General features: G+C 37.0%; 1 protein-coding gene across 1 annotated transcript in view; it reads left to right on the forward strand.

Annotated features, from left to right (window-relative positions):
- Nucleotides 1-1,189: 1,189 nt before the first annotated feature.
- Nucleotides 1,190-25,895, forward strand: part of LOC114350829 (hemicentin-1) — a 199,332-nt gene continuing 174,626 nt past the window's right edge. The window contains exons 1-2 of the mRNA XM_028301775.1: nucleotides 1,190-1,224; nucleotides 1,551-1,585. The gene's annotated coding sequence lies outside the window, so the exon portion shown is untranslated. The remainder of the gene's footprint in view (nucleotides 1,225-1,550; nucleotides 1,586-25,895) is intronic.

Genomic DNA, 25,895 nt, shown 5'->3' on the forward strand with positions numbered 1-25,895 from the left:
GTAAACGAACTAAAGTCGCTGACATAGCCCGACGGATTAGCAAGCTGAAGTGGCAGTGGGCAGGGCACATAGTACTCAGAACTGACGGCCGATGGGGCAGCAAGGTTCTGGAATGGAGGCCACGTACCGTAAAACGCAGAAAATTTACCGCATTTCAAAACGACCTTAACAGATATAATACCAAACAAGTTTCAACCGTTTCATATGTTAAGCACTTTTCTCGCTGATCATCCGCGGATTTATGCTGAGATCTAGCGTGCGTTTCATTGGCTGGTAATGAGATTCCGCCATAATACCGGGTGAAATACGGCTGACTGACGGAGTGGCGACTGAATATTTCAGGTCTGCTGATGAAGCAGAGGAATCATTTTTTGAATAGAACTTGTGTCGTGATTGTGATCGTCTTTTATTCTGTGGCATGCTTGCAAAGACTACTAACGACCGTATGAGGTCTCACAGTGCTTGTACATTACTATGATGTCTCACAGTGCTCGTACATTACTATGAGGTCTCACAGTGCTCGTGGACGCACAGGGTCCCAAAAACCTAACCTACCAAAAACACAGAGCTTTGTGCGTTTGACTTCGCATTGCGTTGCTGCTTCACTTAAGCAAGCATTGTTTCTGAATACGGGTGTTATGGGGCATTTGAATGACATAATCCACATGCGCATTCCAAACTCGCCAATTTTTGACAGAAACAACGTTAATTTTAACTAACTTGTACTTTGAATTATAATTATGGAAGCCTAGGTAGAAATCATGGACAAAGAGAAAACCGTAGGTCATAGGAAATCGAAACTAATCTTGTATGTGTTTATTGAATGCTAATATTGAGACTGTCTGTATTTAACTGAATAATTTACGCTTGATTTTTTATCAAGTATGAGTGAAAATAGGGTTCTTGATATTCATATTTAAACATTAACTCCGAACATCAACGAGAATGTTTTTTGGAATCATTCTTAATTTGCGAACACGAGCGTTACTCTTTTACTGTTATTAAATACTAAATATTGCTATTATTTTCACGCCCAATCTTATTTTTTACGGTTACCATTTCTCACATAATAATATTGCAGATTCAGACTCATATTCGCTGTTTCATTATACAAAGGCAGCCGGTGCTTATGCAAACTCTATTGTGTTTATTTTGTTTTTATATCTAATTCAGTCCTCCTTTGTTTCAGGATATTAAAACTATGAATCATCCTAATGCAGAAATGTAAGTGCCTGTGTTCCGCCAATATGACAACGACATTATTAATACTATGCAAATCTATTTCATTTTATTTTATAAACGAGAATGTTTTTAGGAATCGTGTTCGCAAATTGAGAACACGAGCGTTACTCTTTTACCGTTATGAAATACTAAATATTGCTATTATTTTCACGCCCAATCTTATTTTTACGGTAACCATTTCTCACTTAATAACATTGCAGATTCAGTCTCATATTCGCTGTTTCATTAAAGAAAGGCAGCCGGTGCTTATGCAAACTGTATTGTGTTTATTTTGTTTTTATGTCTAATTCAGTCCTCCTTTGTTTCAGGATATTAAAACTATGAATCATCCTAATGCAGAAATGTAAGTGCCTGTGTTCCGCCAATATGACAACGACGTTATTAATACTATGCAAATCTTTTTCATTTTATTTTATACCTAGCTTTTTTATGTTGTTGATGAGCTGTTGTGTGCAATATAGAGCTTTTAAACTTATTAAACGACATCTACTGGAGTTCTTTTGCGTAGTTAGGCCACCCATTACTACAGGGTGTTAGGTAAATGGGTAAATGCCCATGTTAACATGTGCTAGTGTCGGCTCATATACCCATTTACCTAACAACCTGTATACAGAATCAAATTTTTAATTGTGCGTCATTGTATGTTATCTCCCTATAATTATCATCAACTTGTACAGAATTTGTTTGATGTTTTTATTAAATTAAGATTCAATTTGACAAAGATGAGTACAAAGGTTTTAACTCACAACATGGTCGAAATTGAGACAAAAGTAAATTGTAAGCAGCGCCATGGAACTGTCAGTAGGTAGAACTTTAAACACTTCAATAATAATCCGTATTTTGGAATTTATTTTTCAAAAATTTATGAATTTTGAAAATTTTGCTAACAACACACTTTACAAAAGTTAACGTTGTACCAAGAATAAGATCAAATACCTTAAACCTTAATTTTCTCCTCAAGCACAATCGTCAATTACACGTCTTAGCAACACGCTACAACCCTTCCAAATGTAGACGTCAGTCAACGTCCAAAGGCTGTCGCAGCTCGATCCATTACGGCGACCACACCAGCGCACAGTCTTTTATTTTCCCTTAGAAGCNACCCTCTAGTTGGGTTCGCCACTGATCGGGCGCCTTATGCGCTCGATACGGCCCGATCGCGAACGTCGGTCTGCGACCGACGCGGACGAGCCTGGGCTTCGCTAAGCGAAGCCCACACTCGGCCTCGTCGGCACGCGCACCGACGATCGCCAAACGGCTAGAGTACCTTCTGTACTCGCCACTCTGCCCGGTGAAGCTGGAAAAGCTCCTCAAGCTACCAGCGCGTGTCCCTTCAAAAAAAACTATCTGCCCTATGACGAAATGATAGGTACGAGTGAATTATAACTCGTAATCACTATTTAAATCATGGAAGCTACTGAGTGCTAAATCGTAATGTTAAGACGTTTGAAAACAACCTGCACACGAACTGTGTATAGTTTACCAGACTGACTGTACCATCGGTACAAATATTAAAGAATTGGGGGTAGGTGAAGATTTTTTACCGCACCCAAAGAATGATGACGCGCTCGCGAACAGTTGGCCCGCGACCGTGATTCATGCCAGTTGATCGAATCGTGTCGGTGTAAGACCGTTATTTTAGCTTAGTTTTCAAAGATTTTTACAAGTTATTTCAAATTTAAAGAATTTGTGGGAATTTATTTAACCCTTAACTGGTATCGTGGGGGCCGCGCGGCCCCCACGCATGAAGTTCTCTTTGATTTCTAAGAAGCTACGCATCGTGGGCAGCCAAAATTTTTGGTATTCTCATTTCGGCGCTACTCACGTCTGGTGCAGGCGTTTCAGCACTGCATCATTCACCAGGACGAAGATATGCACGTGTTGGGGTCCGCGCGGCCCCCACAATACCAGTTACGTTAGTTTTCTTTTCATGGCAATTTTTATTTGTTTTTTGTTTTTTTTTGCAGTATTGATGACTTTTAAGTGATAAAACAATAGAAGATACCTAGAACAAAGTGTTTGATTCCAAATTCGTGATTAGTAGCATGCCAGAAGAAGAATACAGTGATAATAAAATTATAGGTCATTGTAAAGACCCAATAACCAATATTCTGTCGATATTGAGGAAATTGATTCTGATTCTGAAGTTTTTTCTTCAGAGAGTGAAAATGAAGATGTTATAGGACCTAGTCAATCCTGCTACTATGAAAAAATAAATACAAGTGGTCTGAATATCCACCAGCACCTGCTAATGTTTGTCAACATAATATTTATGTTTTTATTTATATAAAATAATTATTATTTTTATTAAACATTACATTTAAACGTTATTTATTATTAAGTTCACATTATTATGGATTAATTAAAATAACAATATTTTTGGTTATAACTTTCTAAACGATAGGTTTCATAGATATTTGTAACGTTAAAAAAATATTACGTAAAAAGTTGTTACTATTATGTAATGTCTTGAAGTATAAGTAGGAAGATTTAATAAAATAAAAACTAAATGATTACATAGAACGAGCCTGATATTTATCATTTATGAGCATTTATTCAAGTATATAGGTAAAACATGCTTGCTAGAAGCAAAAATAGTATGGGGGCCGCGCGGCCCCCACGATACCAGATACGTATGTCCAATTTACGATACCAGTTAAGGGTTAAAACTGTGTTGTTAAGTAGGTCTTCTGAATATAAGGTCTAAATATTTGGTAAGTATTTTAATTTCAAGTAATTAACGTTTTTTTGTACCTACATTCTTAGTAGCTTAGGAAGAATGAATGAAGCAGCAGACTGCTAAAATTGGGACATTATTTACAACGCAGGTATAGGAAGGAAAAGTAATTTGTTTCAAACATAGGTATGTAGTTCAGATCATCCATATAAGTAAGTGGTTTCATATGAGTCTATTTGCGTCTATTGAATCGTCGTCGTCGTCGTCGTTTCAGCCAAATGACGTCCACTGCTGGACAAAGGCCTCCCCCAAGGTTTTCCTCAATGAACGGTCCTGCGCTGCCCGCGTCCAGGCTCTTCCCGCGACCTTCACCAGATCGTCGGTCCACCTAGTAGGAGGCCTGCCCACGCTACGTGTTCCAGCCCGTGGTCGCCACTCTATCTATTCTATTGAATAATGTATCAATATAACATAGTAAAATGAGTGGATCTTTGTAAGAAGAAAGGCACGTGTCAGCTTCATACTTTTCTCTCTAATCATCTCTTATACTCCTTTAATATACAGAAAACATTAAACTTAGTTAAATGTACTCGCGAACATTGTAATACTTCCTTATATTGAATTCCAAATGTTATTTGCAAGGCGAAAATTGACTTAACTGCGCCTTTGTAACGCCCAAAACTGTAACAGCGGCCTGTAACAAAGTTCCGCGCAATTGACGACCTTATTGCATTGGGTTAAGGTAAAATAAATACAGGATTCTGTATAAATTTATGCTAGGAATTTTTGCTTCGTTTTCTTATGAGAAAAGCTCATTACTAAAACAAATCTGCGTTCTGGTTTGTTTTTATTTCATCAACGAGATATCAGAGGAGAATTTTTCCATATACAAGATCTTCTTTTTGATTTAATAACTAGGCTCTTATTTTTCCATTAACGTCGATATTATTATTGGCATGTAAAATGTAAAGCTTCAAGTTTTAACATTGAAATACTGGCGTAAGCGCAATTGCTGCTTTCTCTGCCTATATCTAGTCATTGCAGATAACTGCCAATTTAAATATTTTTCAGTAACTTATTAGTAGGGATGCTTCTTAAATGCGATGTGAAGATGCATTCTCATGCCTTTATAAAATTAAATTCACAAAATTGATTCATTACTAGGCATTTAAAGGGCACATTCATACGGCCCAACCCTACCACTGCCTAAGACAATATAGGCCAGTGCTGAAAAGAAGCAGCGCCAGAAGCTCAGTTACTATCTAAAATTATCTAACTTACATTACTCGAAATGATTAATTAGTCATACAATAATTTTACAAACACAGACGCGGGCATATAGTGTTATTTCTTTGCTTACAATAATAGAGCCTCGAATAAATTACCAATTAATTATGTATGTACGTCAGTACAGTTGGACGCAAAAAGGGCAGAAAGTTTAGAATTTAAATCCTCGATTTTCTGTTCGCAGATAAAATCTGAATAGTCAGTTGTCTGCAAAAAAGAGTCTAGACAGTTCGTAAATAGTATCGATGAAATACGAAAAAGTTTCTCGAGTTGCAAATTGACGATGGAAACTGATATTTTTTGATATGTCACTGTCATTCGCTACGTCAAAATAATAGGACGCTTATTATTATTTATTGAAATATTTGGAAACGAAGAATAGGTTTTAAGAGATAAATGTTAACATTTAGGCTGACTTGCACCACCTAACTTTAACGGTAACTATGACGATGACCGGTGCTTTTTGTATGGAGTTTGACAGATTTTTGACGTTTGTCAAAGTTACAGTAATATGGTGCAACCCAGCCTTAGTTGGCAAATAAAATTTACTTCCATTTCTAATTTGTTTTGTATAATAAATGTCTCATATTTTTAGTTTCTACACAAAATAAAATGCCAGGCATTTTACAGTCCAATTAAGTTCCTTGAGCTTTATATTTTTAACTGCAGAGCTGAAAGTGCCTTAATTTTTCCACACAACTGTATTTCCCTTATGTAGATTATGAACGGAAACGTTATTATTTTGCCGCTGCTTGAGTGTGAAGGAAACAAAATGGCTTCCCCGGGTTTTTATGTAAAGCTTTGCTCGTTCACATCTACATAATAATGAAATGAAAAGTTATTTTTTACTATACTGTATAATATACAAGTGTTATGATAATGATGACTTTATTAAGGGAAACATATTTATAGGTACATGTTATTAGAGTTTCATAATATGCGCGACGTGAAACTATAGTGAATTCTGTTTATGAAAATAGAGCTTACAGTGAATAAAAACAGAGCTAGAGTTTTCATTCCGGTATTTTATAAATGTTTTTATTTAAGTGTAGGTAAGTCGTCCAACATTTTCACCAAACAGCATCTTCATGGGGTTTGGAAAATTTCCAAGTAGGTACCTAAGTCGGAGTCACGTCTAGTTGCTCTATGATAAGTAAAGATAAAGATAAAAAATGCATACCCTTTACTAGTGACAGACATGTTGACAAACGTTAAGAAGATCAAAGGGAGGGAATCGAGTGAGTCCCATCCCTATTGCATTTTTTATCTATATTAACAGATGACAGTAAAATGATTCCGTAGCTAATATTTATTTTCTTTGCTGCAAAGTTACGCAATACACACACAAAACCGGTGCACATTAGAAAAACAAACGTTTGTTCTGAACACATTAAGTTCATTTAATGTAGAAAAATTAAGTAATAGTCACGTAAACCGTAAAAGTTGGCAAACAAACGGTGGCGAACTGATCGTAAGAAAGCGCCGGGTCAGGTTTCGATGTCGATAGTCGATAAATATTCATAACCGGTAGTGTGGCCAGAATAAATGCATATTTAGGAACAAGACAATCAGTAAAAACTACATTGAACTTATTTCTCCTTTTCTTTTTTTTTCTTGAAATTTTGTAAAAATAGTAATACGAGACCAAGCTGTGGAAAATTTTCAAAAATATTTAAGGAATAGAAACGAAAGGAAAGGAATAAAAATGGATGAACAAAGTAGACCGACGNTGTGCAGCGCCCTCTCAGCCGTGATGGGGTAGCCGAGCGAGTAAATTCGGCAGTTCCCACTTCCCACTTCCTAGTCCGACATAGTTAAATGGAGGATGGGATTTAATATGGTTAGTGTGAAGTGAAGGGCGAATCCTTCATCTGCTTCTGGTAGATTAGGAAAGGTGTGCTCTTGCAAGGAGACTAATATGTGTTTTCACCATCAATCCCTATTTTTTAAGTGAACCCTATGAAAACAAATTCCTGTTAAGTGTTACCATAGGGGTAACTTAAAAATTAGGGATTGATGGTGAAAACTGGAATTAAAATGTCATGATGATAACTGTTAAAATACTGCATCTGATTGTGGTAGGAAACTAGAAAAGTCCTATTAGTGTAGACTGGCGCCCGTATTCACAAACATTACTATGAGGTCTCACAGTGCGCGTGGACGCACAAGGTGACACACGAACCACTACACAGAGCTCTTTTCAACGCTGCGCGTTTGATTTGCTGCTTCACTTAAGCAAGCATCGCGTCGTTTGGAATACGGGCGTGAATGACGTTATGGTGATCATAAAAAAGTAAATGAAATGCAAAAATTTTTATGAAAATAAGCTTTTCAAAAAGCACTTTCACACTTAACTAGAAACAAAATAATGTAAGCGAATTAAACCTACATATTTTACACCAAAACCAAAGGACTAACGATTTTTAAATCGCCGATACGAATCCGAAACTAATTTTTCAATAAATCATTTAAGCTTAATCGCTTGAACACAGCGCCAATTTTCCTAAAACAAAAATAGCAAAGCTTTCAATAAATCCAGCCTCCAATGAAATACAGTTTGATAGAGGATCAAAATATTTGTGTTTCCAAACACAGAATGATAAACCCCATGGGAATTGTTTGCTCTTAACCTTTATTGGGGTTTTAATTATATACTGGAAACATTTTGTAACAATGGGCAATGTGTATTGACTATTGATCATTGTAAAATCTTTGATAGTTTATTATTAATTTTCCTGAATCAAAAGAATAGCTATTGCCTATTTAAACATTTACACAGCTATGGTAGAGTTTGCTGTAGCGATTTATTTCAGCATTTTCCAAACGATTATTGTGAAATAATAATTATGCACTTACAAGAAAGAGTCCTCCTAAATTTTTATTTATTATTTTTGTTAACGAAATATACAATTTTTATTTTCAATAAAATACTAACACGGTGTCTATAAAGTACTAGAAACTAATGATGTCCATTGGATAACTATTCCTAACAAAATAATAGAAAGGAAAATAATAGGTAGGTAAATCCAAATGCCTTACCTGGACTTACCTAACCTGAAAATCACTGATCAACAATTATTTGTACCCTACCTAGAAATCGAGTCTTATAATTATGTCATTGTTTGTATTAACAACATTGGTTAAAACTGAATGCCGTTTCGCATAATCACCCAAATTCTGTAACTCACATCCATAACTACAGATAATCTCTATAACCTGTCATGTAATCCCTACATGTACAGACGACGTCACTTCACACTGTGGCATCTTACGCATTTGTATTAAGTGCTATTTTGCAGCAAAACTGTTCAGTCTGATGAGCTACCGGCTGTACGAATGAACAAAAGTACAGGCGGTACGAACCGCAACTAATTTCTCTAATTAAGCCCGCCCGAGGCGTATAAGTAATTCCGACAGTTTTTGCGGTCTCAATCTGTTTGGGCAGACCTTTGTAGGATGGCGCGGGGACAGAGATATCTAGGGTAGGAACCCTTTTGTTTGGACCTGCGTTGGGTGAGATAGTTAGGTGATGTGATTACTACACAAAAATCATGACCTAGGCCATAGATGCGCGCCACGACAAACTTTTATCGCAACTTTTATCGATTTGACGGCTAAAATTATCGATACAATTTTAACACGGCACGCATCCTAGCCCAGCTGATGTGAAAGTCTATATTATGAGAACTAGAGATTCCCCGCTTGACTATACAAGCAATTTCTTCAATCTTTATTATACAATATACTTAATCACGTCGGTAAAAACAGAAATGAAAATCAAATACTGACATTACTCGAAATCCCCGGCTTATAAATGTAGCAGATTTCCGATGAAAAATTCAAAAACAAAAGTATTCACGCCATGCACGTCCAAGGGTTAAAATAAAATAATCGTCAGCTTTTCGATAAAATAAAGAATATGAACAGTTAAAACTTTGCAACGAATATTAAAAATTCAATATTTTCTTGCCATGTATTTAATAGTGGACTAATTTATGATAGCACGAGAATAATAAAGCTTTTGTATTTTATTGAGATGGTAGAAACTAGATATTTTCAGACTACTGCTGTGCGTAGAATAAGTTTGACATATTGACAGGTGTTTAGAATATTATTAGCAGGTACATATACGAGTATGTCAAAAGTGCCTTTCTTTAGACTGCAGTATTATTATCTTGTTATTCAGAAAGCGTTTACCTACAAGACATAAATATACAACAATACCGCCGATGCCATAAACTTCTAAATATTAATTATAAATTTGTATTTAGGTACAGTCGCGGAATGAAAAGGTTCGTCACCTTAGTGTCGGTTTTCGCTTGCACTAGGTACTGTAAGAGTCAAACCTGCCAACATAACAGTGCAAGAAACAGTGCTGCTAACATTTAAATAAATATGACGTTTGCTAACGAATAAGGTTCTGTGGGTCTAGACAAAGTGCAAATTATAATCGCAAACCAGTCGATAAGTGGTCGAATTTGTATGGAGTTTTGACGGATTCGATTTTCGCTTCGATCAAAAAGTGCGTTTTGTCTAGGGGGGCTGCTTGTTTATTTTTCTATCCCAATGCAATGATGACATTGACCAATTGACAATAGTTTATTTTTTATTTTTTAGAAATAATAATGGCAGGTTGAATCAACAAGGTTTTAGTTTATCAATCATAATAATCTTCTTGACAAGATAAATCGTCAAACAACTTTGATCTGAATAATTTTGAACTTTACTGACGAACAGTTAAAGATTATTTTCTCTAACTCGAGATTATTCTGTAACATAGTTTCAAAAGGTAATATGTGCTCGCGATTCGTTGAAGGAATCAATTTGAAAACTGACGAACCTTTTCATTCCGTGACTGTACATACACAAGAGGTATTGATTGTACATTGCCGATAGCCACAAGTTGGGCGCCATATTACAATAAAGAAACAGTTTAGCACCAAGATAAAGGACATAAAAATGCTGTAAACTTACATAAAAAACCTGTTAAAGTTAGAATAAAATTATATGAGGAGTTAGCCATTTAGACCATAGAATAACCTTGGTTTGGTTTTCTTCAAAATACCTACTAACAAAGTAATAAGGTGACCAGTAGACGGCTCTACGTAACGAAATCTCCCTTCTAGTATATTGTTGTCATTCTGTTATCTCCTCTAAACACACCAAACTTAATACAAATCTGGTCGAAAGTCACAAACACTATTCCTTTACCTTTCATCTGCCAGGTTCTCATTAGTTAGACGTCGGTTGTATTCTATTTATTTACTTAATACAATTGCTTCCACAAAAGGCAGCGCTCAAAGCAAACGATGTTAGTTCGCGATTGGTACGAGTTAGGAACGAATAACGTTCTCATGAGTGATTTTGTACTATAACTATCAGGCCTATAGAAAGCAGAGAATGGAAATGAGTCTATTCGAAAATCTTTCTTTTTAAAGAAATTTAATGCTTTTATCTTTTAAACTAGCTTCCCGCCCGCGGCTTCGCCCGCGTTGAATTTTATCTGTCACAGAAAAACTTTATCGCGCGCGTCCCTGTTTCAAAAACCGGGATAAAAACTATCCCATGTCCTTTCCCGGGACTCAAACTATCTTATACCAAATTTCATCAAAATCGGTTCAGTGGTTTAGGCGTGAAAGCAAGACAGACAGATAGACAGATTTACTTTCGCATTTATAATATTAGTATAGAGTACTAGCTTTCCGCCCGCGGCTTCGCCCGCGTGGAATTTCGTTTGTTAATTTTCCTGAATTTTCCAACGCGAGCCTGTGTGCGCGATGGCGATGGCGATCCTACTGATATAAACTGATCGTCATCGAGCACGCAGACTGCACGCGTTGGTTTGGCCGAATCTTTAGGATCCAGTGATGCATTATCCCGCAAAACTGGACTGTCGTGTGAGCACAATCCCAATTATAAATTCAAACCAATCAGTTTTTGACACTCCAAACGGGATGTCCGTGTCTACCAAACAGTTCCTAGCAACGGGTTGTACTCATATACTGAGATCAAACAATTATAAACGTAATAGAGCGGAAAGTTTCTACGTAATTCATTAACCACTACTCACTAATTGGCGTTCGTTGGAAAATTCAAACTAGTTCTTTGATATTGATTAAAGCGAAAAAAGGCTAATGGCATTTACAAGTTAAACTGTATTTGAATAAATAATGTGAAGCAATTGGTGATCACGTAGTTTCATGGAAAATTGTTTTGTGTACTTTTGTGGTTGAAACAGTAGTTAGATTGTTTAGGGTTTTCAACGGCAGGTTCATAACAATAAAACAAGCCCAAATAATACAGAAATGAACGCTAAAGCCACTAGGTGGACCGACGATCTGGTGAAGGTCGCGAGAGGTGCCTGGATGCGGGCGGCGCAGGACCGTTCTTTGTGGAAATCCTTGAGGGAAGCCTTTGTCCAGCAGTGGACGTCATTCGGCTGAAACAAACGAACGAACGCTAAAGTAAGCCTAGACGCAGACCACCAATTCTTTGTTGACCGATAGTTGGACCCAATTTTAATTTGTATGAAGAATCTCAAATCTGTGTAATGTGCGCACTTTCATATATCTCCATACCGATCAACAGCCCGATCCGACTATCGGCCAACTTAAAATTGGTGGTCTGAGCCTAGGCTAAGAACGCTGTCTTGAAAACAAAATTAGATTCCCTACGATGCATGTATTTAGGAAATTGATAGGGAATCTTTACAAGTGTGTCACAGCTGTGGATTTAAGCTGTTAAGTAGATCCAGAGACCTTCCCTCCAATAACCAAGGTCTCAATCTCTCGAAATCTCCTTTAAATTAAACCCTATCTTCTAAACTATCATGTAGGAAATTGAACGAACCGCTTCCAAGTTGGCCCACATCACCGTGGCTGGATTTTATGGCAGTGCCACGTTCTCTCGATATTCTTTGTTATAAAACAGTAATGGCACAATAAAAGTTTAACGACGCAGGTCGCGGTCTTCTAATACAGTTTCCCAGGATGAAATCTTAGTCGATTCCGGACCAAAATGATCAGTTTCTCTTTACTTTCAGTTGGAGATGTTCATGTAGTTTCCAAGAGGTCGTAAAACAAAAGGTCGTTTCAGACGTTCTTTAGTAGCCAGGAAAGCTTTTGGGTTTAAAAATCCGCAACTAATGGCATACTTTTATGAAATTGCTAAAAGATTAACAATTTTTTAACAAACAGATAGGTATGTTGATATATGTATCCTTGGACATTTTACACTGCGCCGCTAGCCCAAACTAAGCAAAGCTTGTACTATAGGTATTAGACAACGGATAGACGACTTAAAATGTATTAGCCAAATACTTTTGCTTGAAACTTATTTCAGCAATGTTCTAACTACAAAGTTATACTGTAGGTAACTTATCTCAGAATGAGCTCAAACTGAAAGTTACTCTGTATTGATCTCAGACAAAACTGGCACAAGCAGAAATGAAAGGAAGCTCTCAAACGTTAGATATAGCGGTAACAAAAAGTTCTAAGTTCCTGAAATGTTTGATGAATACGTGAATATTCTTTATTCGATGTCTATTATACAGGGTGTCCCAAAAACAATGGATAACCCTGTAACCATCGATAGGCCTCGCCATGGTCTTCCTAACGTCCAATTTTGACCCCAGTAAAAATATCACCGTTTTCAAGATTTTTAAGTTTTTGTGCATTTTTAAAAAATTGCCACCTGCGATTACTTTTTCTAATGCCATTTCTACAAATGAGGATACTTTTCAATCTAGTTTTTTCCTTATAACAAGGGATAGTTGGGCTATCAAAAGAAAAGATCAAAGTTCAACAAACTAGTTTGAAAGTATGACAATTTTAAGAAATTGCAGAAGAGAAGGAAAAAATAATTCATTGTTTTGATCAGCCATCGTGTAAAAAAAATGTAGGAAGACCATCGTGCCCATTACCTTAAAAACTTCCTTGATTAATTGAGATTCTAAAAAGGTATCACAAGCTTATGTATTCTGTATTATTTTTATCTTATGGCTACTTGAATAGCAACTAGTAAGAAAACTGCAAAATGAGTTTTTCTCGTAATAGTTAAACTAGGACTGCATAGTGGCATCAAATACAAATGGATAATTTTTAGCGTAGGAATTTTAATAAAGCAACATTTTATCATCATCATCATCATCATTTCAGCCATAGGACGTCCACTGCTGAACATAGGCCTGTACCCCAATGATTTTCATAATGATCGCTTGGTAGCGGCCTGCATCCAGCACCTTCCTGCTTACCTTTATGAGGTCGTCGGTCCACTTTGTAGGTGGACGTCCTACGATGCGCTTTCCGGTACGTAGCCTCCACTTGCGGTTTAAGTAACTATTACGAGAAAAACTCATTTTTGCAGTTTTCTTACTAGTTGCTATTCAAGTAGCCATAAGATAAAAATAATACAGAATACATAAGCTTGTAATACCTTTTTAGAATCTCAATTAACCAAGGAAGTTTTTAAGGTAATGGGCACGATGGTCTTCCTACATTTTTTTTACACGATGGCTGATCAAAAGTGCAAGACAATGAATTAATTTTTCCTTCTCTTCTGCAATTTCTTAAAATTTTCATACTTTCAAACTAGTTTGTTGAACTTTGATCTTTTCTTTTGATAGCCCAACTATCCCTTGTGATAAGGAAAAAAAACTAGATTGAAATGTATCCTCATTTGTAGAAATGGAATGAGAAAAAGTAATCGCAGGTGGCAATTTTCTAAAAATGCACAAAAACTTAAAAATCTTGAAAACGGTGATATTTTTACTGAGGTCAAAAATGGACGTTAGGGAGATCATGGCGAGGCCTATCGATGGTTACAGGGTTATCCATTGTTTTTGGGACACCCTGTATTTGACTCGTCGTCTCTCTACTATACTTATTATTATATTCGTCAATTATGCTTCAATTAAGTAGGACGTTGTCATTGATGAAACATGCTTTTTAATCAACTTTCAGCTCAGCAATATACCTACCTACTACAAAACTTATTTACCTCTCGCTTGGACCGAAACACACTAATTTGATGTTATATGAAGCAAATTTTCTATTGACATAATACAAGTTTGAGTATTCATGTCTTAATTAAGTTAACAGCCCATCATATTATGGCGACAACGCAAAAGACGCCAAGTATAGATGCACGACATTACTTCCCAAATGTATGATATTTTCTCAACTCCGCAAATTGGTCGTTTCTCCCATAGTCATTTTGGATGTAAATTGGCAATTTGGGAAACACGACGATTTTCCGAATAACTGGTGTTATTGGTAATATATTCACCTGATCAATATTCAATAGATCAGAAATCAGCGTTCTGTAGGGCCGATAGCTGCGAGTTTGTCATTATTAATAATGTATATTAATTGTATTGGCTGGTGCGTAAGGGGATTAATTGCTTTTGTGTTAATTGGCCCATGATTTGTTCATGATAGGCATGATTAAAATTATGTCATCGGTCTTAGCAGAAATACGTACCTATTATAGTCATACGGGCACTCTAGAGTAGTATAGGATATTAGGTACTTAGGTAACAAGTCTCCTTTATTATATTTATCTAATTCCTTTATTAGCTTTTTACTCAAATGGATGGTAAATAATGATAAACACAGGAATTAAACATCGAACAAATTATTATGTTCAAACTATTATGTCTATTTATCCTTTCTACTTAGTCTATTTCTAGATGAAAAAGTGATTAATAACGAACAATTATATTAGGTATGTAAATTATGAAAGGGATTGGAAAGGGCACATAATTAATATCGAAATTTATTTAACTAAAATGACTGCATTAATTAAATTTGAAATCAATGGAAATGTTATCTTTCCAAACTAGTTATTAGTGATATAATTTATAATGTCTTTGAAGTGCATTTTATAATATTTATCGTTTGAATATTCAAATAACCGTGTGAACTATGCTAAATATAAAGCGACACTCAAATTGAATTAACCTCGATCCAAATTAGTGAAACGATCAGAAATTAGTCTAGCAGATAACGGCCGCGAATTTTTTAGTAATTAATTTGAAAAAAGCTTTGCGATTTAATAAATTATTAGACTCAAATTAATTTCGTGGGGGTATTTCTTACTTAGTTTACATTTTGTTGCCAAATACATTAGAACCTTTTTGCAGGACAGCTTGAAATGATTATTATTTGCAATGTTTTTGCTTTATACTCGTAGAAAAAGTTCGTTTCAGCCAAATGACGTCTACTGCTGCACAAAGGTCTCCCCCAAGGCTTTCCATAACGACCGGTTCTGCGCTGAGCGCATCCAGGTTCTTCCCGCGACCTTCACCAGATCGTCGGTCCACCTAGCAGGAGGCCTGCCCACGCTACGTCTTCCAGCCCATGGTTGCCACTCGAGAACTTTTCTGCCCCAACGGCCATCGCATCTACGAGCTATGTGCCCCGCCCACTGCCACTTGATTTTAGTATTAAAAAAAGTAAAAAAGAAAAAATCTCTCTTGTTGACTTTAATATTACTTCAGCCCAGACCTATAAAACGTCTACAAAAACCAATAAAACCCTCTATTTCACGAAAGCAAAATTAAAAGCATTTCCACATTAATATTTATGTGGAATACGTGTAATCTATTCATCCATAGTAACGACTGAGGGTACAAGAAACTCGGTGCTGGTTTGCTTATTAAATTTTCATGTTTTCTTATAAATAATATAGAGGAACCATCCCAGGTCTGCCCGAGTGCGCACAATGGCGAAGTTTGGGAGAGAAATAAATTTGAATAACAAAAAATACTGAGTGACAGAGCAAGATTAATGCATGATCATTTACATGCTTGAAGGTTTAATGTAACCTTCTGAGAATCAAATATGTAAAGCTATTGTTGCTTGGACAACAGTTAAACTCCTAACGTAAATACCGGTAGGTATAATCAAATAAAATGTAATAAACCTTTAATTTTTCTTCAACACCACTTTAGGCAATCTTACAGGAACGCGTTTAGACATTTTCCTGTATACTAAATTTTAATGTAGACACTTGGGTGAAAATAATAAACCTAAATCTTCTCGCTTTTTACGTAAATAATTAAGGGCACAAAGTTTTTTTCCAAATTTATGGGACTTATTAAACCTCCTACGTCTCAGAGCAAGGCTTTGAAAAGTTGTCACATATTTTGCAAGTAAGCCTCACTCCCGAGTTTTTCTTCATTTAAATTCTCAATTGCCATTCTCGTCCTAAGAAATTTCCTCTTGGCGTTAAGTTTTCATAACCGAACTGGGAATCCGTGAAATATCGTTTCTAATACTCAAGCAACTACATAACTCTGGAAACTTCTCTGATGTCTTTCTTTGAATTCGGGAAAAATGTATTTCGTTGAGCTGAAATATGAATCCCCCAACTTGTCATACTTTCTAAAAGCTTCGTTCTATTTTGTACTTTTACACAAGTTTTAAAATCCGTGTTTTAATGGTATCTCTTTCTAAATTACGAGTACAATAATGGTTGGTTTTATCTAGCTAGGTATCATTCTTGTGACCAAAGCATCCAATTGAAGTGAATGCCAAAAGTATGATAAATATGAGATGATAAACCATTTTTGGTTAGGGTCTCAGAATCATCATTAGAGTGGGTTAGATAACAAACCAAGGTGATTACCATGAGTTTAAGTTAGGTGTGCTCGCTAGTGAGTGCGTCAAACAATTCTAGAAGATTTTAGTTCTTGAGAGTAGCTACTAGGGGCGCTGTAGAACCTCACATACATACATTTGATGTCATTTTTTACGCAGTCGCCAGCGAGCACACCTAATGTAAGCTCATGGTAAGCACACTGATCCCTTGTATTACATTGTAAATCATTAAAATGGTTAATAGGCAATAACAAGCAAAAACAAGTTTTCTGTACGTTCATACACAGGCGGAGTTTAGCAATACCAGTGTATCGACACCACTGTATTAATATTTCAGCAACTGAGCAGCGTTATTGGCCTGTATGGTTGTAGGTAAGTGCCGCGTATAAATGATCGAAGCCCAAAGAGAAGTCTTATATTTAATCAGAAAATAAACCGCTCCAACCATGACTAGTAACTTTGTTGCCGAATCAAGTGAGTGAAGTGTTTTCAATAAAGCGACTTTAAGCACTTAACTTTTCAGTAAGCACCTTCATTCTTGTCATAAAAATCTCAAGACGCTGGTTGTGTTAGGGCCTTCGCCCACGGCGACTTTTTGTAGTGTTTCGTAAACGAGCGACAGCATCGCTACTAACGCGCGTTAGTCGCATTTGCAAAGCACTACAGAAGCGAGGCCAACGCGTTACTATCGCGTTACAGCAGCGCGACTGTATCGATGAAAACGCGCGACCGTGTCTGACGACACCGGGGAGAGAACGGAGGTAGGGTTGCTGAATTGCGTTTGCATCGCAACAGAAGCGCGACAGTATTGCGTTTGCATCGCGACAAAAGCGCGTTTAAGTGGGTACAACTAGCGACCGCATTGCAACTTTATCGATGCGAACGCGCAACAGAATCGGTACAAAAAGTCGCCGTGGGCGAGGGGCCTTTGTCATAAACATTTTGCTATTTTCAAGATAAGTAAGTAGGTACGTCAAAAATATTTTCGCAGCGTCAATCTGTAAAGATTTTTCTTTTAGATAAATCTCGAGTGAGGTTTTAGAAATCACTCAGATTCAAGTGCTAGATAGAGATATCAAAGAGAAAACAATTTAGGAGAGTGAAGCGAAAATTCTTTGAACACGATGATCAAAAGGACGTTAGTTTACGTAAGAAACCGAGGAAAGTGTAGAATAAATAGTTTTAAGTGCCAGTTTGAAGTGGTTACCGTGCAGGTGCCGAGTGTGAGGTTTGTGTGTAATATAAAGTTTACGATTGGACGTGCGAACGTTTATTCAATGAAAGAACTAAAAATGGATTAAGTTATTTTAAACTTCAAGCAAGCAACCACAGTATAAGTAAGTAGTTTAAACTGGAGATTTTGCTTTGAAAGTAGAGATTTTGCTGTGCCTATTTCTTTCTTATTTTATGGATTAGGTTGTAACAAGAAATAAAAACATTACCTTAGTAAGAGTTGTCTAGAGTAATTATTTGTTAAAAGAACATGTTTCAATCACACGCATACAGATTACGTTTCAGAACATTATAAAACATAAATTTAGAGGCACGAAATGTAATCACTCTGACAAAATATTGAATTTATTTTAATCGAATTTTTTACCTGCCTCCCAAAAAAGCTAAGATAATCTCAAATTCAGCTTAGCTCTCAGAAAAACGTTCCGCGCTGTGGGCGTATTGATGTCATTCATTTCACAATCACTTCACGTCGTGGAACGACACCGTAAACATCAAAGTCAGCAGTGTAAAGGACCTTTAAAATCAAAGCTCGGCGATCGAGCACATCGTGTTTTAGGCCCGGTTTCCACCGAGGCGGAGCGATGCGGAAACGAGAGATGTGCGGCGAAGCTAGCAGCCTATTTCCACAAAAGCGGAGCGGAGAAGAGAGAAGCGGTGCGGAGACGAGAGGAGATGTGTGAGCTGAGGGCTGAGCGTAAGTTTAAATCAAACGCACTCACAAGTAAGCGCGTAAAAAATGACATTAAATGTATGACGGATTGTACAGTGCCCCTAGCGGTGCGCGGTGAGCTAGCACGCTCGCTAGTGAGTGCGTTTGATGTAAACTCACACCCCCAGCCCTCTGTGCGTAGCTGTCAGCTATCAGTCTATTGATATCTATGAAACACCGCACAGCTCCGCAAATTTTGCTGTCAAATTCTATAGAAAAAATAAATTCTCCCGACACTTCTCCGCTAGATCCATTTCCAACGAAGCGGAGTGGAGTAGAGATACGAAAATGGTAGAATCTTATTGTTTATTCAAAAAACTTCTCTGCTCCGCTCCGCACCGCTCCACCTTGGTGGAATCCGGGCTTTACGGCTGCTCAAAAAGATGTTCGCAGGAAAGGTCGAACGGACTGTGCTCAAACAGAAAGGCTTTGGCATAAATCCGTTTATTACGAGCCCAAACCCCGAGAGGGCATAATCTGGGACTTAGGTTATAGTGCTCTTACGATAAATATGTTTTGGGTCTATGCGTTTGGTGATGTGCATCAGCTGGTGGGACTTAGTAGAGACGTAGAGTTAATCCTGGTTTTGTAATAAGGGGGTGTCTTTAGTTACACTTAATATTTTGTGAAGCTAGAGCGCCCGTATTACAACAGTCAAAAGAGAGTGGACAGTCCGATAGAGGGGTGGTTCAACTCAGCCCTATTTTTAGGGTTCTTTCGGACGCGAGCCGCTCATATAAATGTTGAAGCTTACATAACGTTACTAAGTATGAGCTGTCACAGCGCGCGTGGACGCCAGGGTGACACATTAATCAATCACAGAGCTCTCTCTATTCAACGCTGTGCGTTCGATTTTCTGCTTCACTTAAACAAGCATCGTTTGTTTTCACAAACGATGGGAGTTAAATGTCTTAAGTTATCTAGTATTTCCAATGCAAAACTTCTCTATAATACAATTTTGTATCAACTTTTTTCTTATCGCTTGATCAATGAATAGTTAATTGAGTTGGCGAACAAGTGCTGTCAATACGGAGTCATGTTTTGACAGCTTATAATAAGTATGCTAATGTACGTTGGTGTCAACAACTATGTCGCGGAAGTAAGTGATTGTAATAATTATGTAATATCATTATGTGCTACAGTATGTAGTTTAATAACATCTTATTCTGAGCTGACACTAGTGTATTTTTGCTCTATTTTACTACGTCAAAATTTTCCAGATATCTCGCAATAGGCGCTTCAAAAATCTTACATGAGTGAAGGGTGTGTGTGTTTTATGCCAAAAAGGCTAAAGGCTCAAGCACTGTTCATTTGCTGTAAAATCCTCCGTGACGTGTCTCGGAGTAGTAGACTGGAAGCGTCCCGGCTATTTCATTGAAATTCAAGTGGCACATAAAAGGAACGTAAATTTGGGGCACTAATGTCCGGGCAGCCCGTCGTTGTTTGAAAGAGGGGATAGGTTTAGTAACGATTTTACGGGCACCCGAATTATTCCCTCTTTAGTGGGTGTTAGCTGACTTTATAACGTTTTTGAGCTGATTTACGAATACGGTTTTATTTACTCGATTCCGAATGTTTGGTTTTGATTCTTTTTATGGAGCCGTGAACGTGTTTAGGAGTTGAATTGAGACCTTTTGATGTGATCGTTTTTGTAGCTGTAAAAATGTTGCGACAGCTTTTTTTAAAGTAATTTTGTGAGTGAAAAATATACCAGAGATAAAAAGGTTTTGCTACTGGATATTATAATGTAAACCAGTGGTTTTGATTACTACAGTAAGGCTAGGTTGCACCATCTTTCATCATCATCATTCCATCATCATTTCAGCCATAGGACGTCCACTGCTGAACAAAGGCCTCCCCCAATGCTTTCCATATTGATCGATTGGTAACGGCCTGCGTTCAGCGCTTCCCTGCGCAGTATTTTTATTTAACACAAACGTAAAAAGTCTGTCAAAATCCATACAATAAACACTGGTTATGGTTATAGTTACAGTTAAAGTAAGGTGATGCCACTCAACCTAAGACTTTTTCAGCACTCACCATGCTAGTATTACGTGCATACTCCTACGAACAACGTTGGAAATGTATTGATACAAAAAACAACACATTGCAGGACCGTTCATTGTGGAAAACCTTGGGGGAGGCCTTTGTCCAGCAGTGGACATCATTTGGCTGAAACGAACGAACGAACAAAAAAGAATCATACCTATTTGTAATTATATCTTATGTTAATAAATATAAGCACGTCCCAACGATGGCACACATTGAAATCAACATTGTACAACATAAATCTTGCTGGCCACTGAAAAATCGTCTCCAAAGCATTCTGCGGGTAGAACAAAAGCCTTCGAAACAAAGGACGGCCACTACAATAAAGAGATCCTCTCCTTACCTTTTATTGTTGCCTAACCTTTTTCCGTTCATCCACTTTCATTTAATAACCTCTTTGCAAACGTAAAGCTGGATTTTATGACCGAGATAGACCTTTGAGGCGTTTAGTTACAAACTAAGTTGAGCCCACAACGAAGAAGGTCCACTTGAATAGCGTTTAGCCTTTACTTTGTATTAAAATGTTATTGCAATAGTGCAAAGGTCTTTATACAGGCTGGCCAAGCAGGTGGCGTTCAAAGCTAAAATTTAGATTCCTTACACCAAGGTGTGTATCTAAATCACCCCCATGTATGTTCTACGATTTTGCTTAGTTTAGGAGATAAAGCAATTTTTTTATGTATCCTTAACTATCACCTATGGTTGGTTTTTACTTACTTACGCTAGAGAAACTTCCAAAGTGATATTTTTTTTAAAACCAACCATAGGTGAGGATAAGGATAAATCACAAAATTATTTCTATTTCCTAAACTAAGCAAAATCGTAAAACATACATGGGGGTGATTTAGATACACCTTGATGTGAGGAATCTAAATTTTAGCTTTGAACGTCAACTGCCTGGTCACCCTGTATAGATTTCGCACGAAGGTCGGCCGTAGTAAGGACAATCTGTTTAAGTAGGGATTCTTGGATGATCAAACTTGGAGTGCAAGTGTGGTTTTGATCCCTAGTCGACCTAGCACATGATGTCGTGTCAAATGTCAGCGAGACTTCAGATTTGTATGCTATGTCTCGGAATTCCTGGCAATAAGTGGTGACTGAGTTTGTTCCGGCGTTTCTTCTCAGCACTTGCCATTATGTTTGTCTCGAAGCGCTGGTAGGGCCCAAAAGATAAGGAGACATGTAAAGCGCCCCATAAGGGCTACCTTTTCTTTTTTTATTATTTTCTATTGACGTTCATAAGTGCCACTTGTGGTCTAAACTGAATATTTTTGATTTTGATTTTTGATTTTGATATGTCAAAATCACCCCTCCCGTGCCGCTCCCTTACCTCAGGCACTGACTGGGTTAAAGCACTAGACCTAGTTTTTAATAATACAAAATAAATTGCAATCAATCACTTTATCAATAAGTGGTAAAATAATTTATGTTCTAGGAGATTTTTTGTTTTGAGATCATTCGCGCGGACGTTCGTGATACAAAATTACTAAACACTTCAGCTTTCATGTGATCATCATCATCATCATCATCATCATCATTAGCCACTGGACATCCACTGTTGAATATAGGCCTAGAATCTTAAATTCGTAACTAACGCCCTAATTCACAAACATTAAGTACTATGAGGTCTCACAGTGCGCGTGGATGCACAGGATCACACATGAACCAATCGCAGAGCTCTAATTCAACGCTGTGCGTTCGATTTGCTGCTTCACTTACTTAAGCAAGCATGGTTTGTGAATACGGGTGTAAGCTCCCAGTAAATGCCCACCCTTTAAAATGACACCAAATTGCACTGATATTATTTCTCATAAAACCTAGAATGAGGCAACTATTTACTATTCACACGGGCTTAGAAAGAGTTCGCACGTAATTTTTGGACTTTAAAGGAGAGAAATGTAGTTCATTTGAGAAATCGTTTTAAAATGTGTGCTCGAAAATTCATTACGTTAAAGCGTGACCGTTCTGAAACGTGTACACGACACCACGTCAGAGAGAAGAGTATAATGTTTTATTCCAAAATCGCTCTTATTGCCACTACATTAAATACTGTAGTGTTTAGCTTGAAGTGCTGTCGTATTAACAATGCGCTAGCTCACGCTCTTAAACTATCCACTTACAAAAGTATTTTAAAAAAGCAGGACTCAAGCTTTTGTCATATCATAACTCACTTCACTCAAGAAGTAGGTGGTGAGTTAGACGATAAAATATTATTGAACATTTAATCATCATCATCATCATCATCATCATCATTTCAGCCATAGGACGTCACTGCTGAATACTGAATATAGGCCTTTTTTGCGTCAAGAAAATGTATTGAAATGCATAAAGTATGCCGTTATATCGATTGCCTGCGTCCAGCGCATTAAAGCGCCTTTAAGTAAATTAATAAACAAATATTAAAGTTCTGCGTCTGAAAAATCTTTTTACTTAACACTTATTTACTATCTACTTCTTTACTACACCGTGAATACGCAGTACTTTCTTTCAATTAACTTTTTGATATCACGCAATCTCTTGCCTCTCTTAAAAAGAAAAGTATACATTCTTATTCAAGACTAGCTTCATTTAGAAACACCAGTACTAAGCCGGCAGTCCCTAGGTTTTAATTAAAATAATTTCGCCCGGTGAAAATAATGACACGATTCAAATAAGTTATGAAATATAAACTGTGCGTATTGTGTAAATGACGTGGTGAATTATGATTCGCTGGAGCACGACAGATTCTGTGAAATACTAGTAATTGGATAGTTGACACTAAATAACTACCGGCCCTATTCGAGCTGTCAAAATATAAAATTCAACTCTAACGTCCGTATTTACAAACATTACTATGAAGTCTCACAGTACGCGTGGACGTACAGGGTGACAAACGAACCAATCACAGAGCTCTATTCAACTCTGTGCAGTACTCTGATTTGCTGCTTTCTTAAGAAAGCATCGTTTGTGACGGGGCGATAGATTTTGTATTAAGAGGATTAAAGTTACTTGTTGGCCAAATAAATTGAAACCATAAAGTTACGAAAATCAAACTATAAAATTTTTTTGAAAAGTCATGTTTCTCCAAAAATTGACAATAATTCATACTGATGACGACTTAGGTATTATGCATTACCTACGAAACTACCACACAGTATGAAAAAGATAGGTGTTGTATCTACAACTCTTTTGATGTAGTTTGGAATGAAGAAGGGGATAGGTAAATAATAGAACAGGATTGCATGAAATTATGTATCAACATGCTGCAGTTTAAAATTGACTAAAGATTAGCAATAGTACTCAAGCGAGCACAATGTTATGTCCACGCAAACCACGGCTCAAGTAAACAGAAGCTCACAATTACCGCTGCATCACCCCAAATCTTCTTAATCCGTTTTTAAATTAGAATCGATTCAACTCCCGAAATAACACGAATTTCAATTGTGCTACATCGCCATCGTTGATTTATTCGAGTCGAAAACATTTAGTATTTTCGTGACCCGAAGGTAAATGTAATTCTCTTCGCTGACAACCGTTCCTCCCGATTGAGATTAAAAAACTTTTCTACGGGGCCTTTGGCGAGGAAAAAAATATTAATGAAATTTTCAGAAACCCACCGATGACCGAATGGAAGGAACTTCATCAAAGTATTTCTCTGTTGCGGATAGGCAATTAAGAAATTCAATTTTCAGTAAGTTCCCACTTCCCACTTTTCAGTATCTGGCGGTTTGATTAATCCGACTTCAAAGGAAGTGGGTATTGCGTTTTGTTTTTGCTTTGTCATCGTGTGTGACCGATTTATTTGGGGCGGATCTGGTAGCATTTTATCAGATTTATTCCCCGTCCGTTTTTTTGGCGTTAAGTCCGCAGTACTTTGCGGTTTTAGTGTCTTTGAGCTGGTCGGCTTATTTTTTATTTTAACCACATATTCGTATATTCCTTTGCTAAAGGTTCAATTTATTTATATCTAATTTTCAAGATGCGAGCTTTACATTTTCCCAATTATTGCTGTGATAATTACTGGAATTAAATAAATAAATAGCATTTCGTATTTTTAAGTAACCATTATAACCGTAGAACCTTTAGTAACCTTCATTAGATTTCGTTTAAAAAAAGGTCTACTGAAGTCTGGATTAAAATCTAAATATAGCATTTAACTACATATTTACATTTACACTCTTATTTTCTATTCAAATAGTTGAATAGAGTTATTCCACTAGACCAATAGACCCTTATTTAATAAAAATCCAAATAACTCATTTAATAAAACAACGAACCAATCCACTTATTCATAAATACCACACACTTCATTGTAAGCCGGCGTCATCCAAAATCAACAGGAACACAACACAAAAAATAAGCAAAAGAGTGTGTATTCTTGTGCAAAACGTAGGCCTACGTATAAGTGAAGCATAATTGAAACTGCATGATTTATACCCCATCCCCGTTCCCGAGAAGGGTTCAAGAAGGGGGGGTGCGGTGAATTATTGCCTTTTAAATTCTTTTTTTCTTTGTTATCGTTGCTTTTTTCACGATAAAGGAGATTACACCATTTATCAACGGGTGACCGGCCAAATTGGCGGCAAGATATCACTGGGTATATTGCAAATACAGCGTTGAGGAATTTTTTATGCTTTTTTTCTTTTCTGACTGTATACTGGGTCCTTTTAGCCTGTTTGAGTAACGGGATTTCTCCCATGTACATTTGTCATCATCATCATCATCATCATCATTTCAGCCAGAGGACGTCCACTGCTGAACAAAGGCGTCCACCAATGATTTCCATAATGACCCCAATGATTTCCAAAATGACTGGTTGGTAGCGTATGTACTATACATACGTCATAAATACAGATGAAGTGAAGAAGATGGGTTTATTGGTAGAATAATTTGTCTATCCATAGTTAGACCACCGCTAAAAACTTTGCCGAAATATTGAAGGTCATTTCCAAGATAGAAATTGCATTACTATTAACAATTTAATTGAAATCAGCGACCATAAAAGTAAAAAACAATTGATATTTTGTTTTTTTTTATGCTTTTTAAACGGAGGCTGACTATAGTGACCGAGTTCCTTGCGCTGCTTCTTCTCAGCACTGGCCCATTTATTGTCCCG

The sequence above is a fragment of the Ostrinia furnacalis genome, unplaced genomic scaffold, assembly GCF_004193835.3.
Source record: "Ostrinia furnacalis isolate ACB-3 unplaced genomic scaffold, ASM419383v2 OfSCF0076, whole genome shotgun sequence".
Classification (NCBI taxonomy): Eukaryota; Metazoa; Arthropoda; class Insecta; order Lepidoptera; family Crambidae; genus Ostrinia; species Ostrinia furnacalis.